Source organism: Mercurialis annua, linkage group LG5, assembly GCF_937616625.2.
Source record: "Mercurialis annua linkage group LG5, ddMerAnnu1.2, whole genome shotgun sequence".
NCBI lineage: Eukaryota > Viridiplantae > Streptophyta > Magnoliopsida > Malpighiales > Euphorbiaceae > Mercurialis > Mercurialis annua.
In genome coordinates, this window is record NC_065574.1 from 20090707 (window position 1) to 20113252 (window position 22546).

General features: G+C 34.7%; 1 long non-coding RNA gene across 1 annotated transcript; it reads right to left on the reverse strand.

The window, feature by feature from the left end:
* Positions 1-1554: 1554 nt before the first annotated feature.
* LOC130015588 (uncharacterized) lies at positions 1555-4331 on the reverse strand. Its single transcript, XR_008790790.1, has 3 exons — positions 4215-4331; positions 2897-2984; positions 1555-2184 (listed from the first exon to the last, which is right to left on the reverse strand). It is a non-coding gene; the product is annotated as an uncharacterized LOC130015588 (long non-coding RNA).
* Between the last annotated feature and the right edge of the window lie 18215 nt (positions 4332-22546).

Here is a 22546-nt window from a genome sequence, read left to right on the forward strand (position 1 = left end):
ATTTATTTATTTGATTTTCCTTTCTTTCTAATTCCGTTCAAATCCAATTTATCTTGTAGTAATTTCTCACTTATATATTATTTTTCTATAATTCTGATAGACCCGCTTTGGTCTAAATCCTTATTATCCAATCTTAATCTAATATTCTCGTTCTTAATCTTCACGATCATGCCTCATGGCACTATACGTAATACATAAAAATTTGGGTTATTATAGCACATCGTGCATTTTGTAACTTGTTTTGGTTTTCTGGGTTTTGTTAAATGAGACCAAACCAAGCTACAAAGTGTTTGAGAAAACTCCATTCTTCTTCCTTTTTTCTCTTCTCTTTGTATATGCATTTTTGGCTTTTCGCTTATTGTATATATAGCGTCCTGGGCAATGCGTTACAACTGCCTTGTCTTTCTGAATTCTCCTCTTTTCTCGCACATCGTGCTCTAGCTACTTGATTGTTTTTGACGGTTGGGTTGTGTCATGACCCGAAACCTCGAGTCGAGACTGGCGCTAGGGAATGGGAGCGGTAGCTCCAAAACCCGTAGCAAGCTTAAAACTATAAACAATTTTGACGTGTAAACATCACACATCATGCATGACAAACATAAACACGTGTCATGTTATAAACATGTCAGGCTATACGTCATCATCTGACACCAAACAAACGGTCACATCGCAGAAAACATATCATGTACTTATTTTTGAACATCAGAGTTATATATATACAGAAAACCGTTTCATACAAACATAACATAAAACACCTATCTACTGCAGCTCTAGAAGTAAAGTATTGTATCTTTACATACTTCAAAATATCAGACTTCTGGAACAAGGATAGAAGTCCGTCACTTCAAAAGTTCTTTTCACCTGAGAGGGAAAACTGTGAGGGGTCAGTATATAGGAATATATTGAGTGAGTTCATGTAATTTACTAGTAAGCATTTATATAAAAACATAAATCAATGCTATAAACATTTCAATCACATGTAGCCGAGTAAAAGATCTGATTGAAACCCTAATTCTCAAACATGCCGAACATAATCGAATCAATCATTTAATCCAATGGCCCGGTCCCGGGATAGTTCAACCGAATTCAACCGCTGCCAGTCTCTTAATCCCAAATTGTGGGTCCCGAGATAGTTCAACTGAGTTCAACCCACTAGATACAGGTCCCAAGATAGTTCAACCGAGTTCAACCCCATATCTATCATTCATATATCCAACTTTCACATTCGTATTCATATCTATATTCACAGTTGTTGTTAATCGAAACTAGTGATCACGCAGTCCTATTACCGCCCAATAGGAAGGCCCGTTCCATCAGATCGATACTGGTTTCAAATCAAACACATATGTATCTCATGTAAACCATTTGCAAAGTAAACATTCACTTCAAAAGTAGAGAAGTATAAAACATTGCTTTATAAACAATGCTCTTTTAAATACTTTAAAAGTAAATAAATAAACTCACTAAAATCGCTATCCAAAAACACCATGTTGCTCAGAAACCGTCAAGCTTCCTGAGCTTCTTGTCCGGCAGCTGCTTGCCTTGCCGGATGTCACGACCTGATTCTCGGCATCGAGACCGGCGCTAGGGAATGGGAGTGGTTGCTCCGAAACCCGTAGCAAGCCTTAAAAATACATTAAAAATCACTTAAAATTTTTCGCGGAATTCAAATTATTTTCGAACATTTTAAAATCGCAGTTTAAAACGTTCTATTATCAATTACCATTTAAAACATGCACATAATTTTCTCTTTAATTATTGCATTTTAGTTTTCAAAACCATTTCATTATGGTTTATCATGCATCTCATTATGCATACCATCTTACTAAGGTAATTACTGCATTTCACTATGCAGGCCATTTCTCTATGGACTTAACCGCATTTCATTATGCAGACCATTTCATTATGGATTTAACTGCATTTCATTATGCAGATGCGCTCGCCGCATTTTATACTCGTGCAGTCGCTCGGACTTTCGCACATCATTCACATATTACATATTATCAGAGTTTAAGCATTATAATAAAATATAAAGCATAAATAAGTCCAACGACTACTAAGGTATCACCGTTCATTATTCTAGCTACTGCAACTCTAGACACACAAAGAAAAGTCATTCTCACTTTATTCAAGCTAGGGATTCCCGGAACAAGAAATTGGAAATCCACACCTCAAACTACTCGCCTGTAAAAATATTAAATTCAACGGGGTCAGTTATAAAAACTGGTGAATGCGTACAACATGTACTAATAAACATTAATATGAAAGCAATGCATTCCAGATTACCGATTCATATGAAACCCTAACCCATGATTCATGTTCCTATATGCTTTCAAAACAGGAAACATAAATATTCCACACCATTTCATCATATTCGGGTTAACCTTTTCATGGCCGTATTTATTCATTTCTTTTTGTACTCTAGCCCGTCAAATCTGATCATTCATCTTTTACGTATGTGAAGGTCTTTAGACTCTTTCACCATACAACAGATTTCGGCAGTACATATATACCGTCGCCATTTCACTTTTTATAAAGGTTCAACCTCTCAGATCTCGGCAGTTTCTCTTTACTGCTTTTGGTCGTCTATATTCCGTTGCCTCTGAAGATCTGTTTCCATATGTCTAGGCCGTCGCCTGACTTCCAGACCGTCGTCCAGATTTCCACATACCATTTTCACATGCATCCCATTCTAAATGCAATACCGGTGATCACACAGCACTATTGCCGCCCAATAGTAAGCATGTTTCAATGAATCTAAATCGGTTTCAAAACTATGTATAATAGTTCATGCGATTTAAATTCAAAATAAAATAAAGCATTTGCAAATCATGTAAAGCAGTTCGCAATATTTTTAATACTAATATTTAGCAGTATAATTTGTAAACACACTCACAGTACTCGCTTATTCCAAATTTAAAAATATCACCCGTCGAATATTCAAAACCTTTGCTCGCCGGTTTTCGCGACAAAACTCGCTGGATCTAATTTAGAGATTAAACATTAATAAATGTAATAACTCTAAATTCTAGGATATACTCTAGACCGACTCAACCATATAAACCACATAATCACAAACCAAATTTGATTCCGACTATCTCTTTCCGCGTCATCGTATTTCTATACGATACACCACATAGTTTATTTATTTCATTAAATAAACATAGAATTATAACTCCATATAATTCTAACACATATTCAATTCACATAATTTTCTAAAAATACACTTTTAGAAAATCTCAACAAACATACCACAATTCAATAATAACCAAAAAAAATTTCCGTAAAATATTTTTGTACCCGGGGCTCGGCCCCCCCTTATTTTCTGCCAAAAATATTTCGGCACTAACTGCTGCCAACTGAGTTTAGGACTGAGCCAACATGCTCTATCCCCTCTACTCATACTCCGGTTACCATATTCCAGTGGTTTTGGCCGGAAAACTCAAAAACGCTAAAAACGCTTAAAAATCCATTTTAACACCGAAATTCATCAAAATCATTTTCAAATACATTTTTAATTTTTATCTTGTAAAAACAGCAGCCCATAATTTTTAAAATAATATTTTCCATTATTTTAACCATTAAACCGAAATAACAATTAATAATCAAAACCGACTATTAATCCGTCAAAACACTTCACAAAAATCATTTAAACTCCACAATTAATTATCAAACACATTTCATAAATTTTTCATAAATAATTTCTGCCCAGAAATTAAAAATGACATGAATACCCTTTTTAAACAATTTTAGCCGAATAGAGTTATTAAAATCAAAACCCGATTATTAAACCGCTAAAAATTCACCATTATACATTTAATTAACATCAACCACAAATATAACTCATCCATAAATAAAATTATTTCCAGAAATTAAAAATCCCTTTATTTACCATTTTAAGCGATTTTTAAGCTTTAAAACAATTAAAAATCGAAACCCAACTAATTGAATTAACACCCGAAATGTTTAACATTTTTAATCCACAAAAATTTCACTTTAAAGCATATATAAATATCATCATTTAGATCAGCCCAGAAATTAAATAAATAATTTAATTTTTCACGGAAAAATTATTTAAAACCGAAACCCATAAAATTAGCAACTAAAACCAACTAATTATCCATCAAACTTCACATTTAAACCATCCTAAGCATGTTTCTAACACTTAACCAACATAAGCAACTAAAAACTAAGATTTGAGCTTGAAATAATACCTTGATTCAACATGCAAATACACATACACGATCTACGCAATATTCCCGACAATTTTCGTGAAGAAAGTTTTGAGAGAAAATAAAAGAGTAAAGCTTGGTGTTGTGAGTTATGGTGTATTCGGCACCCACAAAAATGAAGAAGAAGATTGAAGACTTGGGCACCAAGACTTCAAATAGGAAATATCTAGATATTATTTAGGTTGTTCATTTATTTACAAGTTTGCCATTGTGGCATTCTTGTAAATAATTCGAACTCTAGGGGCAAAATAAACTCAACTTTACCAAATATTCAAAAACATTAAATCATATCATATGGGCTGAGTTAAAATATTTTTGGGCCTTTAAAAATATTTAAAATAATTATTTTGACGGTTTTTAGTGAAAAATTGCAAAATTCACTTTTAACACGTAAAATTGCCAAAAATCACATTTAAGGCAAACACATAACAAATCACATTATCACGCATTTAAATTCATCACGTGAATTTATTCACTATTTTCGAGGTCCTAATCAATTAAAATTGGACACTAGCGAAAATAAACACTAATAATTCTACGGGGTATTACACCGGATCTATAACGATTTCAAACAAATAAACTCAAATTAGGAACCTATTCTAGAATTGACTCTAGACTCGGGACACGATACACTAAAATTATAGACCGTCGTGCTTCTCATGTATTCTATTTCCGATAAACGATTTATAACTCTTTTGATTCTTGTCAATCTTTCGATTAACATCTTTAGGTATATTTACATAAATCCATCAACAGACAATTAATTTCGATTATGATATGCGAATATGGAACGGGGTTCCAAAAAACAAAACGATCAGTCGAGTTGTTGTGCGTTCGCTCAGAACCTGTGCGTTCGCACAGCCTCGGGTTTCTCATCCCGAAGCCCAAATCCAACTTCTGACATGCTTCCGATCCCTGAAACGATAAACTGTTGCAAACCCATCTCAACCACACATCCAAATTACCAAAAACGAGATCAAAAACGCTAAATAATATTAATCTCGATCCAAAATGATAATCGATATAAAAACGCTAAAAATTCTTAAACGATCAAATCTCCATGAAACTCACCCAACCGAAATACAAAACGACAGGCTTACCTCCATTACCATTGCAATAGGAAGAGATAGAAGCAAAAATCTTGCGATTCGGATCACAGACGGCGATTGAACGGCAGGACGACGATGATGAACGAAGGACATGGAAAAGAGAATAGAAATTCTCTAAGTCTCTAGAATTCTCAATGGCTATGGAAATAATTCTTAAGTGGGTGGATATGGCCATATATAGTGGAGGTTAAATTGCTCTTTGGTTCCTCTACTTATTAAAATTTTGATTTAACTCAAAACATGTATGCGTCTGAATTTTAAACGATCTAGATCGAAACGAAACTTTTACCAAAAATTTAAAGAAAAAGGTGCAAAAATGACCCTCATGTATAACTCATGTCTCTTGTTAGCACCTCATGTATTTCGGATCTCAAATATGACCCCAACGTCTTAAAAAAGTATAAAAAAAAACACAACAAATTAACGGAAGTTTGTTTTACCGTTATGTGTGTGATATGACAATATATTTACACACAACATTAAATTAATTTGACACATCACCACCAATAAAGAACTAAATCTAATTAAACTAAAATAGCCCTAATTAGTTTAAATTAACCAAAACTAACACCCTCCGTCGCCACCTTCAACACAACCTCCACCTTTTTTAAGAAAAAAAATTACATTGTCCAAAAATACTGGTTATTTCAAACCCCATTTCTTACACTCGTTAAGAATTCTTGAATCAGAAACAATACCCATTTCAAGGAACCAAGATTAACAGCTCCTACATCAACAAAAACTCTCACCGTAGAACAAGTTCCAGAAATTGAAGAACCCATTTCAGCTCTGTTGTCTCGGCTCTTCAAGAGGCAGCGGTTGTGTTGAATTCCTCTTATAAGTTTCAAGAAACCAAATTCTTAATGTTGATGTTGAAATTGGATATGATTTTGTTAGTGATGGTGAGGTGGGTAAAAATTGTTAGTGTTTTGAAAAAGATGAGAAGAGTGGTTAGAATTAGAATTTAAAACCTTTGGAATTGATAAAATTAGTTATGAATACATACAATTATTTGAGTTCCAAAATCCCAACTTTCTTGTTCTCTTCTTCTCCATGTTGAGGTGGGCTTACTGTTTGGTGAGCTGATTTGCAGAGACAAATCTGGTTGTAAAGGAGGCAGCTATCATTGAAAAAATCAAACATGAAACCGGAAGCTGCTCGTCGTCGGCGGAGGCTGTGATTTGCAAAGGCAAATCTGTATGTGTTGAAGGTGGCGGGCTGTGTTTTAGGGCTAAATTAGGTTAATTAGAGTTGATTTAAAAACAATTAAGATTAATTAGAAATTTTAATTATTTTATGAATAGTTATATGTTGGTGGTGATGTGTCAAATTAATTTAATATCCACGTACGTAAATATATTGCCACATCACACACTTAACTGTAAAGCAAACTTCCGTTAATTTTTTGTTTTTTTTGATATTTTTTTAAAATGTTAGGGTCATATTTGAGATCCAAAATACATGAGGTGCCAATAAGAGACACAGGCTATACATGAGGATCATTTTTGCACCTTTTCCAAAAATATAATAAATTATCCTAAAAACTTTGGCGGAATAATCATCGTCGCGAGATTTATATTTTATTTTATATTAATTTTTCTTACTTTTCCCTTAATCCCAATAATTCCGCTTAATAAATAATATTTCAAATTTCCAATATCATTAAATTAAATCCACCTTAATTTAATTTATCCGACATGGGGCACGATTTAATTTATTTTAAATATTCGGGGTATTAGATTCACACCCCCCCCTTAAAATAAATTCGTCCTCGAATTTAAACTTTAGTGACGTACCTGGAATAAACAGATATGGATATCTTTGCAGCATATCTTCTTCCGTTTCCCATGTGCATTCTTCGATTGTGTGATTTCTCCACAGGACTTTTACCATGGGAATCTGCTTCGTCCGTAGCTTTCGTACTTGCATATCGACAATTTCTACTGGTTCTTCTTCGTATGATAGTTCTTCATTTACTTCCACCGCCTGAGGTTGAATCACGCGAGAAGGATCTGATACGTATTTTTGAAGCATGGAAATATGAAACAGAGGGTGAACTTTTGACATGTCTGGTGGCAAGTCTAACTTGTAAGCAACTGAGCCTACACACTCCACAATCTGGTAAGGTCTAATATACCTCGGAGCTAATTTTCCCTTCTTTCCGAAATGAACTACTCCCTTCATCGGTGACACTTTAAGGAAAACGTAATCTCCAATTTGGAACTCGACATCTTTTCTCTTAGGGTCTGCGTAGATTTTCTGTCGACTGAAGGCAGTGTTCAGACGTTGTTTAATTAATGGTACCTTCTCTGAGGTAATCAGGATAATCTCCGCTCCCGTCAACTTTCTCTCTCCGACTTCATCCCAACAAATGGGAGATCTGCACTTGCGTCCGTATAAGGCTTCATATGGAGCCATCTCGATACTTGAATGGTAACTGTTGTTATAAGCAAACTCGACTAAAGGTAGATACGTATCCTTACTACCTCCAAAATCTAGAACACATAATCGAAGCATATCTTCTAGCATTTGAATCGTTCGCTCAGACTGGCCGTCCGTCTGAGGATGAAAGGCAGTGCTGAAGTTTAATCGTGTTCCCAACACTCTTGTAAACACTTCCAGAAATGAGAGGTAAACACTGAACCTCTATCTGAAATGATTGACACGGGAACTCCATGCTAACGATCTTATCGATATATACTTGAGCTAACTTTGCTGCAGAGTCTGTCGTCTTAATAGGAATAAAGTGTGATGATTTCGTCAAACGATCCACGATTACCCAAATGGAATCAAAACCTTACTGCGTTTTGGGCAATCCGACCACAAAATCCATCGTGATTTGCTCCCGTTTCCATTATGTGATAGGTAACGGTTGAAGAAATCCGTATGGTCGCTGATGTTCCAACTTTAATTGTTGACAAGTCAGACACTTTGCTACAAATTCCGTGATATCTTTTTTCATTCCACTCCACCAGTATGTTCCTATGATGTCATGGTACATCTTCGTGGAACCCGGATGAACACTATAAATCGATCCATAGGTTTCCTTCATGATCTTTCGTCTCAAGTTTTCCACATCTGGTACACACAATCGATTACCATAATTTAACACCCTGTTAACGATACTAAATTCTTGACATTTTCCTTGTTGAACTTCCTCAATTAAACGCTTTAGTTCAGGGTCGTCTGCATGCAACTTTTTGATTTGATCAATCAACGTTGATCGAATGCTTAACTGAGCCATTAAGTTCCCGATAGTTGAAACCTCGAACTTAACTCCCTGGCTGAACAATGTATGTATTTCTTTGATCAATGGTCTCCGCCACGTTATCGTAATATCCGTGAGACTTCCTGTTGATTTTCTACTCAACGCATCCGCTACTACTTTGGCCTTTCCTGGGTGGACTGTATTGTACAATCATAGTCTTTTAATAACTCCATCCACCTCCTCTGTCTGAGGTTTAATTCCCGTTGATCAAAAATGTAGTTTAAACTCTTGTGATCTGTAAATATCTCGCACATTGCACTATACAAATAATGTCTCTAGATTTTCAGCGCAAAAATTATCGCTGCTAGTTCTAAATCGTGAGTCGGATAGTTCATTTTGTGCTTCTTGAGTTGTCGCGAGGCATACACGATCACTCGACCATGCTGCATGAAGACACATCCTAGTCCAACTCTCGATGCATCACATTAGACTGTGAATCCTTCCGTTCCCACTGGTAATGCTAGAACTTGTGCCGTGGTCAAACACTCTTTCATTTTAAGAAAGCTGACTTCACACTGGTATGTCCAATTGAATCTAGCGTTCTTTTGAGTTAACTTTGTCAAAGGTGTCGCGATCTTCGAAAAATCTTGCACGAATTGTCAATAGTATCCTACTAAGCCGAGGAAACTTCAAACTTCGGTAACTGAATCATGTTGATTCCATTCCATCACGGCTTCGATCTTCTTTGGATCAACCTTAATACGACTTTGAGATACCACATGACCCAAGAAAGCTACTTCCATTAGCCAAAATTCACACTTAGAAAATTTGCCATAAAGTTGGTGCTCTCTTAACGTTTGAAGTACCATCCGCAAATGATGTGCGTGGTCATCTTCCGTACGTGAATAGATCAAAATATCATCAATGAACACGATCATAAATTGATCCAAGAATGGCTTGAACACTCTATTCATCAAATCCATGAAAGATGTTGGCGTATTGGTCAATCCGAATGAAATAACGAGGAACTCGTAATCTCCGTATCGAGTTTGAAAAGCAGTTTTTGAAATATCATCGTCTCAGATCTTCAGTTGATGATATCCTGACCTTAGATCAATCTTGGAGAAGTACTTCTCCCCTTGTAACTGGTCGAACAAATTGTCGATTCTAGGTAACAGATACTTGTTTTTAATCATCACCTTGTTCAGTTGTCGATAATCTATATAGAGTCGAAGCGATCCATCCTTCTTTTTCACGAACAACACTGGTGCACCCCATGGTGATACACTCGGTCTGATAAAGCCACGATCAAGTAACTCTTCTAGCTGATCTTTCAATTCTTTCAGCTATGTAGGTGCCATGCGATAAAGAGGTATTGATATCGGCTTCGTACCGGGAGCCAACTCGATACAAAACTCTATCTCGCGATCTGGGGGTAATCCAGGTAATTCCTCTGGGAAGACATCTGGATATTCCGATACTACTGGTACATCGCTTAATTCCACATATTTCTTCTCCATGTCTCGTACTATGGCTAGAAATCCTTGACATCCTTTCCTTAACATATGGCAACCTTTAATAGCTGAAACGATACTCATAGGAGATTTTTTCTTGTCACCCTGAATTGAAACTGGTTCAATTCCGGGCGTGTTAAATGTTACTGTCTTTTTCCGACAATCCACATTGGCATAGTGCTGAGCTAGCCAATCCATTCCTAGTATAACGTCGAAAACTAATACCTTAAGTAAGATCAATTCCACAAACAAATCTCGTCCTTGAACACTCACGGGACAAGATGGATAAACGATACTAACTTTCACGCTTTCAACTAATGGAGCGGCTACTGATAAGGGATTCTTAAGATATGCTAGTTGCACTCCTAACTTATTAGCAAAGCTAGGCGAAACAAATAAATGCGTAGCACCCAGATCAAACAAATAGCACCCGGATCAAACAAAACTAATGCATCTTGAGAAGCCATAGGAAATGTACCTTGCACAATAGCATTGGAAGCCTGAGCCTACTAAGGATTCAATGCAAAAACCTTGGCCTGACTTCCACCAGCCTGTGAAGTCTAACCAGTACCACGACCTCCACCATTACTTCCTCCTCAATTATTTCCATAACCTCGGCCTCTCTGGCTAGTGAATGTGCTTCCCGTCTGATCATATCCTGACGCTGCCTGATGTGTAGTTCTCTGCTGATGATAGGAAGGTTGCGCTACTGTATTCATTAAGCCTCGAGGCATCTGTCGTGGACAATCCCTAGCAAAGTGATCCTGCTGGCCACAATAAAAACAAGCTCCAGAAACGTTGTGGCACACTTCATAGTGCCTCTTATTACAAGTCGGACAGATAGGAGCTCCACTTCCTACACCGCTCATAGGTCTGGCACCAAACCCTGTGCCGGACGCACTAGCTCGAGATCCATGTCGAGCTCTCTTGCGTTCTTATTGACGTTGTGTTGGCCTTGAGTAACTCCCAACGTATGATTGTGTTGGCGCGCTCTGCACGGTGCGTAATGTATCACTCCTTATGGGCACAATGTTAGAAGGATTAGGAGTCCTCTTAAACCGGATCAAAGAAACCTTCATCTGCCTGGCGCTATCAATCAGTTGCACCAAAGGTTTTCCTGTATCAAATGTCAAACTCACGAATTCAGGTCCTAAGCCCTCTACAAACCTCGAATTCACCCTTACTGGATCTGCAGTCAGATCTGGCGCAAATCTACTAGACCTCGTAAACTCGGTCACATACTCTTGCACAGATTCGTTACCCCTACTCAATGTCAATCACTTGCTGTGATAACTCTCTATCACTACAAACGGTAGGAAATACTCCATATAACGATTTACAAATTAAGCTCAATTCATGGTATCTATCGTTAGTTTGATATGATTCTGAAACCAATCCTTTACAGGTCCTTGCATTGACATTTCCACCAGAATCATGGACTGTCTCTCATTAGCTTGCGATCATCGCGCATTACGTTCTACTTCCTCCAGGAAGTCTAGAGCATCTTTAGAACCGTCAAACTTTGTTGGCTTAAGGCCCATGTAAGCCAAAATGATGTGTCGATAAGTATAAGCAACATTACGTTGTTGTTGCTGCTGCAGTTGTTCCCGATGCATAGCCTGCACCTCAGCATGATTGGCTTGCATGGATTGATGAGGTGGCGCGATCTTAGCCATTCAAAAGAAATACAAATCATATGGATTGATGTGTCGGCATCATCTTAGAGCTTCAATTTGAATCTTTGTTTCTTATCCATCAAAGCCTACTCAACACTTCATCTTCTCAACCATTCTTTTCCATAAGTAGAAAAAAACTCCATAGCTCAAAGCTTCTTTATCTCTCCTCTAGAAAATTCTTCCACCACCCTTAACCACCACCAAATTCCATTCAAATTCAAATCTGACACCACTTTCAAGCACCCTTTTGCCTCTTCTACCATGTCTCAAAGCACAAGATCCACACGAGCCACCGTTAAATCATCCAACCCACCTCTTGCTCAAGTAGACCGCCCACCAAGAGCCATCCGCTCCACTAGAAAGACAACTGCTTCCGGTGCTCGGGTCGTCAGAGTTAACATTCCGACCGCTCTTACTCGGCAATACAACGCTCCATTTGAAATCCGTTCGGTTGCGGAAGGGGAGTGGTATGAGAAACTCAAGGATAGAGGTATTGCCGTCCCTTTTTCTATTTGTATGAAGTCTATGAGGTGTTTGGGCATCCATGAGGTATTGAAGAAATTCCTCGAGAACTTGGAATTGAAGAAGATGGTGGAATCTCCGCATGAGTATCGTGAGGCACTCACCTACGAGTTCTTCACAACGCTCTAGATTTCGCCTGACAACAACACGACTATTGAATATCGCTTGGGGGCAAGGATTGGGTGTACTCTTTAGATGACTTGTGCACCAATTTTCGTATGGTGAATGATGGTAAGAAATTCATGTCGGCGCCCGACAATTTTGATAACAATGCTTTATGGAATGAGGTTTCGGGCAAAGGTCATTTTGGTGCCAAGATTTCAAAGGTGAATGAGGTGCGGGACATAGCCATGGTGGTGGTACTTAAATGGTATGGGCATTCATATTGCTGGCGCCACGAGTACTCCAAGGTGGCAAGAGCGGACTTGCCCATTCTCGATGCTCTTGTGCACCCGGAAAACGCTGAAATTCAAGTCAATGTGGCGCACCGTTTCATCAGGATGTTGCAACAAATACTCAATAAGAAGAAGAAGATTGGTAATGGATGGTTTATCATGGCGTTGACGAAAAGGGATTCGGATTTTGATGCTAGAAATTACGTGATTTCGTCTCCAAAGATGATCGATTTGGATCACTTGACCACGGCTGCATATGTGCACAAAGGCAAAGTTCTAAGCAAACATAGACGTCAAAATCGGGAGGAAACGCGCCCCGGGGAACCATTCCCGAGATAAGGAGGTGATTTTCTAATGAAAGAACCGGATCCAAGAAAGCCAAAGGAGAGTGAGGAGGAAAGGAAAAGAAGCGTCCAGAACTAGTGCCGAAGGAGAGGGAGTTCCGGAAGGGGTGCAAGCTCTGAATGATTTTGAGGTAAACTATTTTGAGGCGGAACAACACCTATTTATGGAAGAACGAAGGCAAATGTGGAAGAGGATGGAATATGAGCAAAAGAGGCTCCGGGCAAGACAAAGGCGCCAAGAAAAAAATTGCGCGATTACTTTAATGCCCAAGGCGGCACGCGCTACCCATCGCCCACTGCATCACCCGAATCACCGTGTTTGATTGAATACAAAGATTTGATTCTCTAACCCAAACTCGATTTAATTTTCATTTTTTGTCTTATTTCTTAGTATTGAAGGCATTGTTTCAAAATAGTATGAGGAGTGTTGGAAAATTGAATCTCGTTATGTTAGTTTGTTTTAGGATGTTTTTTCGTGTGAGTCTAATTGTCTTAGGATGTTTGAGTGGCCTCCACTAAACTCTTGTACCAAGCTTGTTGAATGCTTTTAGTGAAATTTAGTGAATTTGGCAATGACTTCAACTGTATTAACCTTCAATTATCTCTTGAACTTGAATTTCATAATGCATTTTTCTAGCTTAAACAATTAGTTTCGATTCTTGCTTAATGAAATGCCAATTTGTATGACATGTTGCGAAGGGATATAGTGAAATTGATCTTTAGTTGTTAACTCTCGAATATGACGGTTTTAGCTTAATGCAGATGCATGATTTGCAGCAATTTGAAACATTTGTGTCTTTTTCTAATTTTTGGACATGATTGGCGTGAGAACATAGAAATTGAACACTAGGCATAACACCACATATTTTTTTAGCGTTTTTGACTTTTGAGCCTAAATTCTTTGTGTGAGTGTCGATTGCATGATATTCCTAGAACTTGCTCGGTGTCCGTTCAAAGTTGCATTGTTGAGTAATTGACAACTAGATGAATGTGGCAATTTGTATCATCCCATTTAACTTACACCTCTTGTAAAAAGCCTACCCTTTACCCCTAGATTACACAAACTTGAGCCTAAACCTTTCTTTGGATTACACACATTACACACATTTATCTTTCAACAAATTACCCTTTTTAAAGAACAAATTTGACTTGAATAACTTAAGTTGAGAAAAATATGATACTAGCTGATGTTTAGAAAGAAAAAGTGAACAAGTGCTCAAAAAGAAAAATTTTCCGTGAGAAAAAGAAAAAAAAAGCAAAAGAAAGAAAGAATTAAAAAAAAAAATACAAAAAAAAATTATTAGAGAGTGAATAAAGGCATTGAAAAATTCAAAAAGTTCATGTGTTAGAAAATTTTCCAAGCTAGATCATTTGTGTTTTAAAAAAATGTTTTCGAGTCAAGTTTAACCAAAAAACATCTCTTTTACCTACCCCTAACGCTTAGCCAAGTTACAACCCAATTCAGGTCCATATGATAGTTGTCGATTACCGAGTTAAATAGCGGAGTCCGGGACTAAGAGCAAGCCTATGGTGAATATGCATTTGTATTGTGAGCTTAATACTTGTTGCACCGTAAACACTTGTGTGATAGAGTGACACCTTGTGAGGATATATATGCTATTGTTCAATGCTTATGTTTGCTATGCCATAACTTGCCCAATGTTTTGCTTGACCAAATATTCGCATGTCCCGTAGATGATGGTGATAGCTTGATTGTTCGAGATGGACCTTAGGCTAATGAAATTGTGTTCTCTTTGTTTTCAGAATATGTCATTATAATTGCATTGCTCATTTGTTTGCATCGCTTATAGTTATTAATGTTAGACATTTGTTGTAATACCCCGTACGTTTGACATTGCCAGAGTTGGCAAATTGTCCTTTTTCCGATAACCCGAGCTAGTGGAATAAGGATTATCAAAGCCAGACATTGAGGTAAGACCCGAGTAGGTCGATTTTAAGAATTCTAATTCAGAAAGTTTGATATTATAATTTATTAAAGGATAAAAATTGGGACTAAAGGAAACGATAAGAAAAGTTATTAAAATAAAGTTTAGGTCCCAAATTGGTAAACAATAAGTTAATTCTCGGGAATTGCAGTTCAAAGATAATAATTACGAGTTAGTATTATTTATTTGAATATAAATAATACGTACGTATTTGAGTTAAAACGAGAAATTGATTGATTAGTTAAAATAGAAAGTTGAAAGAGAAATGGTCAAAACAAAATACGTGAGGAATCAAAAAGTTCAATTAGCCAAACTATATATAAGAATTCATATGAATATCAATTCTAGAAGAGAAGAGAAGAACCATCAGAAAAGGAAAACGAAGTAGAAGTTGGCGATCGCTAGGGCTTGGTCATTCGGCATCCGAATCACGTGATTTTCGTTCCGATCTCTTCAGAATTTCGTTCTTTACCATCTTTGGCATCATATCGAGGTAAGCTTGACGTTTTGGCTAAGGTTTTGGTGATATATGGGGCTGTTTTAATGTTGTGACGTTGCGGTTGGATCAAATTTGCTTAAATCACGTTTTTATAGTCATTTTTTATGGTTTTTGAGTTGGTTTTGGTGTGTAATTGAAGTGGTAGTATGTCGGGATCGTTTGGATGGCTTTCCGATATTCAGAGACGTGTCGGAACATCTCTAGGAGTTGTTTTCGACAGTCTCACGACGTGAGACATGGGTCTCACGACATGAGACCACCCTCTCACGTCGTGAGAGGGCATGGCACACCGTGCCCAGCCAATTTTTAGCCGGGTACGACATGACGAGGCCCGAAGCGACTTATCCTAGCCTAATACCATGTTTTGGACTCCGAAAAACATGAAATTGGTTATGGAACTCGACTTTTTGAATTAGGTTTTCAAAATGGATACTTCAAGCTGAGTTTAATCGATTTAGTGAACACCACGAAGGGTATGAAACAAGTATAAGATTATGATTAAAGATTAACGGGTTTACAAACTGTATTAAGGTCGGATTGGGTTAACCTATGTTTGTAACTTAAGGTTTTAAGTATACGAGGTTCACGTTTATATACTAAACGTGTATTTGATTTGAACATGTAACAGACATATCAGAAAATTACGAGGTCGACGAGTTTGGATTAGCGGGGTTTGATCATTATATCGATAATATTTTAGATTAGATAGCGGTCCATGTGAGTTTCATTTTACTTTCCTGTATTATTCGTAAAATCTATCTGATATATTATAAATAGTATTATCGCATACATCGCATATTATATGATTTGATTTGTATAGTATATTGTCGATTGATTGTTTTAAGTATAAGAAACTGGTGTGCGATCCGAGGAAACAACTACCTATTGGGTGTCAATAGGATGTGTGATCACTAGTGTCAGATAAGTTTTAGCAAATAGAATTAGACTAACTTCGTTGTGTGAGATACAAGAGTCACCTTGGTGGAACTATCCCGCGACCTATATCTAATGAGTCGCCTTGGTTGAACTATCCCGGGACTCATATCGATCGTTGGATTTGAGATGGTACGAGTCACCTTGGTTGAACTATCCCGGGACTCATATCGATTGTTGGATTTGAGATGGTACGAGTCACCTTGGTTGAACTATCCCGGGATTGTACAAGATGGTATTGGTTGATTTGGTTGAAATATCCAGTAACTTACCATCATGATTAAGAAATTATTACCGCTTTTGAATACTAGGAAATGCCTAGTTTAGGATTGTTTTTAAGTTTAGGGTTTCGATCGGATCAATTACTTGGATTATATTTTATATTGTATAAATGATTGTTTTATATACGTCGTTATTTTTATAATATCGTTAGTAATATGTAATCTCACTCAACATAGTCTGACCCATTGTTGTTTAAACATTTCAGGTGCTCAGTGTTTGCACTTGGCTAGAGTCCACCTTTTTGGGTCCGGAAGTCTGTAGTAGCATGTATAGTTCCTGATTTATGTAGAGCTACAGTAGTATTCCTGAGTTGACAGAGTCATGGCCTTGACAGGAGTGTATTATGCTTGTTGTTTATGTTTACTGTCCTTGTTTATATATTTTTGTAGGCTACGCCAGTTGTATATTGTTTCACGGCGCCAGTTGCCAGTGATATGACTTAGATACACTAGTACATATATAGTGTTGTGGGGCCAGTACGTATGTGGTACGGAAGTTAGAGCCCATATGTAATTGCTTTCGTTTGTTTAGTCCCTATATGATTGTCATTTGCGAAAAAAGTTTTAATGGTTTTAGGCTTGCTATGGGTTTCAGACCTACCACTCCCATTCCCTACCGCCGGTCTCGGCCCAATAATTTGGGTCGTGGCATTTGCATTTGTGCATTCTTGAGTCGGGCGTATGTTTGTTGATGCTTGTTCAAGATTGTCAAGCTTGATAGTTGTGAGCTGTGGAAAGATTGCCAAGCCAAAATAATCAGAATTAACTAATTTACAGAAATACCACTGGCAGCCCTTATAAAAAGGGGGGTCTGCTGCTGCAAACAGGACAATAACAAAAGAGAGAGAATTTCTGCTGAAAAGAAAACTCTTTTACAGACGCTTTGAGTGTAGAAATTGCACAAAACTTCCATAAAAGCTAAACCAAATCCAGCATTTCCAGTTCACTCATAAGAAAGAGGCAAAGATATCATCATCAGGGACAACAAGAACAAACCAACATCCTTCCAAACCAAAATTTGCAGTAGTTAAGGTATGATATCTAATCCTTCCAATCATTTACAACATTTAGTCTTATATTAAGCACACATATATTTAGCATTTTTGTTCATTATTTATGTGGTATTAGCAATGCTTATATTTATCATTATGTAGTCATCTTAAACTTTCTTGTAACTGCAATATGAAGTTAAAAAATATTGCAGCCAACTACTGGAAAGTTTTATGAGGTTAATGAAACTTTCCTAACAAAAAATGGACAGACAAAAATAAAATAATATTATCCTTTTTTAAAAAATTAAAGATCTTAAACTCAAAACAAATGTATATCTTTTTTTCTAATCTCTTATTTAAATTTAATTTATGAAAAATATATGAAATTTTATGAGTTTTATTTTACACAGTAAAAAAAATCTAAAATTAAATTTGGTTAAAATGTAGAAAATTGATTTTTGTTTTTTCTAAAGAACCATTTCCAGGACCAATAAACACTCATAAGTCAATAAGTTTGTTTTTGTTCCACTTTCAACAATGCAAGTCAATTTTTATTTTTAAATAAACGAAAAGATTGTTTTTTTTATACATTCTTCTTGAAACAGGACAAATAAAAACTAAAAAAATTTCACACACTTTTTAATCACAAAATAAATAAAACTTGATATCTAATTAAATATTCAACATAATAAAAAATATGTCCGGTTTTGAAAGAAAAAATGAAATAACATTTTAATTGGATTATTATTTCTATTGTTTGAAAAAAATTAAAAAAAATTATAATATACTCAATTTTTTTCAAGTAATAATAAAAAGGATCCAATTTTGTTTTTAAAAAGAAAATTCAGTTTTGAAAAAGAAACGGCAACATTTTTGAGGTAACTATGCTCATATTATATTTAGAAAAATCTAAAGAAACAATTGCATCTCATGACATATTAATAGTTAACGCCATTCTAAAGATAATAAAAAGACAAAAGGTGTGTCTAGATTAAACAAAAAGGAAACTAATAACCTTTGAGGTTCCATCTCATTAAAATTTATGTTATGTATTTCCTGTAAAAAAGATAAAAAAAATGAGAAAGAATTTTTTTTCACGAATTACATCTATATAAAAAGAAAGAAAGAAAAAAAACACTCCCTTTTTTTTTCTTTAAAAAGGCTGGATCAAATAATTTTGGTTCAAATCGATAGCTTTCTTTAGATCCATGCAACCACCAAAAATAAAAAATTAGATCAAAATAAATTTATCAAATAACAAATTAATCTATTGTCTCAAATAAAAAAACTTTACCAAGCAAATTAATTTTCGTCGTCTAAATCGTTAGCTTGCGCTACATTTTTCCGGATGAGTTCAACCAAATCGAAGTGGAGTCATGCAAATTATAAAAATAAAATAAAATTGAAAAAAAAAAAAGAAAATCTCAAAAAAATTAAGGAATTTAATAGCTCTACCTTTTTGTATCCGAAATTTTACTCCATTTATGAGTAAATCGAATCAAAAATGGTTCGCTCCACTAATTCGAGAAGGAATTGAAGCAAACGTTTGACGAACTTGAGAATTCATTTGCACATTAGAGCTGAGATTTTGGTAGTTTACGATAAAGAGAATGAATAGAAAAAAAATAGAGCGTTCCTTAAAATTTCCATGATTTGATTTATGCAAGACAAATAGAAAAAACACATAAAAGGAAAAAGAGAAGGAAAAATGGTAATAATGTTGGTTGCGTGGCTTGAATATTAGGTTTCTCTTTTCTTTTATTTTAGCGCTATATACTAAGGTGATAGGGTTAGTTTTTGGGATTACTTCTCTACCCTTATATCATGGTTCATTAAATTTAAGTCTAACTCCGGGCTCATAGGCCCGAAACCCAGCACAGGCTCATAAGTCCATCTAAAGAGAGTATAGGCCTTACTTTGGACCTAAAGCATGAAACTCTCACTCTATTTGTTGGAAAAATTACATAAAAATACAAAAAAACGGAGTTACTTTTCAAAAATGCTAAATCAGCTAATTTCTTTCATTGAATGCTAAGTTCCTTTCTCTTTTTTCTCTCTCTCACACATGTGGTTTCTCTCTCTCTCTCTCTCTCTCTCTCTCTCTCTCTCTCTCTCTCTCTCTCTCTCTCTCTCTCTCTCTCTCTCTCTCTCTCTCTCTCTCTCTCTCTCTCTCTCTCCATGTGGTCCCTGTCATCTCTTTTTTTTTTCACATTCTACCTCTATTATTCACCATTTTCTTTTTCTTTTTTAAATTTTTTTACTAACTACCATTGTTGTTGACTCACCATTTTAATTTCTTCTCCATATTTTATTTCTATCTCTGGCCTTTTTTTTTCTTTTTCAAATTCTTTCTATTTTTCACTAACTAACATTCTTGTTTATTGACTATTTTTCTAACTCTACTTGCGATTCTGAAATTTTTTTTCTTTATCATTTTCTTACTTTTAACTGCTAATTCGCTTTTTATAAATAGAATATAGCACTATATAAATAGTACAATGATTGTCTCTACAAAATTAATTTCAATAGTTGATAGAGGCGAAAAATCTAAACTTATGAAGCGTAAATTAGTTAAAAAAAAGGAAGTGGAGGTAGTGTTTATAAAATTGAATAATTATTTTACACAAATGTTACATGTCGTAGTAATTTTACAAAAGAAACAATAGAATATGTCAAATTTAATTATATATTTATAATTATATAAATTTCTAATAGATGCAACCCTTTTCTTTTTCTATTTCTTGTGTAAAATAGCAAATGAGGTATATTTTAAATTACCAAAAGAAAAAAAATGTAAAAATAAATATTTGATATAAATTAAAATATATATCACACAAAAATAAAAAAAATATTTAAATAATTATTGAATAAAATAAAACTATTTATCATTAAACTTTACTAAATCGTTTAATTTACAAAAAATCAATGCTAAATAACTGAAAAATGCAAAGTTGTAGAATGTTTATATTTTTTTATATAAACTCAAAGATTAACTTCAGTTTGTGATAAATTTTATGACGACATTATATTGTTATTAGTTTATATTTTTTTTATTATTTATATATATTATGTATATACATATTGGATACATCAATAATACATTATAGATATATCACCTGATACGTCATATATGTACCACCGGTACACTGTAGATACATTACTGATACATCATAAATACATCAATAATACATTACCGATACATTTTCGATACATCATATATATATCAATCGATTTTTAAAATAGTGAAGTAGTCCATACAAGTGATAATTATATGCTAACGCTAGTTCATCTTTGATCACAAGTCAATTTAATCATTATGCTCGAGAGAGTGTTAGAAAATGAGACTATGAGTAAAACATTCCCTCTTTTAATACATTGCAGACTAAATTTTTTTAAAATTATAATTTTTTATAACACAAGCGTTAATTTATAATGCAATATAGATACATCTTTAATATATAATTTATACATTGTAATTTTTATATTAAGAGATATGGATTATTAAAATTATATTTAATATGTATTATTTATGTATCGTAGATGTATTATTAAAATTATATTTAAAATATATTATTTGTGTATTTTGATATGCATTATGTATAAATAGTATATCAAAAACATATTGTTTTCTATTTTTTTTTTTTATAATTGATGGCACAATAGTGTATTTAATATTTTAAATTACAGTAATAGAGAGAGATATTATTTGTGTATTTAATATGTATTTTTTGTGTATTTTGAGATTTACCATTAAAGTTGTATTTAATATGTATTATTTGTATTTAAGATGTACCATTAAAGTTGTATTTAATATGAAAAGAGTCGTGAAGTAAATTGTGTCCGTTCGAATAGTTTTTGAGACACATAAATAATACTCCATATTAAAAATATAGTTTTGAGACATATAAATAATATAATTTTGAAACACATAAATAATACATATTAATAATATATATATTTATTATTTTTATCAATGGTGATAAATTTGATGAAGGGAATAAATATTATTATTAGTTTTTTTATATATATCACATGTATATAAAGATGTTGTATTGCTATTATTTGATGCGTGAATTTTAATTAAAGCATGTGATACATATATTTTTTAATTTAATATATATTATACATACTGCATAGAGACACATAAATAATACATATTAATAATTTATTTATTTATTTATTTTTAAGGTACAAAAATTTCAAAACACTATAACTCCCTCATCTGAGCTCGGTTTAAATTGATTCTCGCGACTATGGAAAGAGGAGGACGATAGATATGATTTGATTATTATTAGGATGAAAATTTTCAAAAAAACTAAATTTAAAGGGGAAATCATATTTTTTTCTACTTGAACATTTTTAAACAAGTCCTTTAACTTAAAAAAATTCAAATAAGTCCTCGATAAATGAGTTTAGTTTGATGATTTATGGTGCTATTGAAAGTCAAAAATAAAAAATAGGGTAAAATTGATTGTTTTACAAGGTCGGGGTGCTATTGAAAGCCAAAAATACGAAATAGGGTGATATTGAAGAAATTACAAGATGGGGGTGCAATTGAAAAACATTTGAAAGGTCGGTAGTTTTTCAGACCTTAAACCTTTTCTAAATGAGAACAGACTGAACCAGACCAAAATTAACCGACATTTCGATTAACCGAACTGAAATAACCGCCAGCCAAAGTAATACAATTTGGTTCTCATTTTTATAAGGGTGGTTTGGTTTAGTTTCAGATTTTCCCACACCGAACAGAACCGAGCTCAACCTTAATTATAATACCCTACGTGCAACACCTTTTTTTTCCTACTGTGTCGCTTTGTTTAATACTTCATATGAGATTCAATAAATTTCTTTTTCTTCTTCAATTTATTCTAGAAAAACTAAAGTCGGCTCATTAA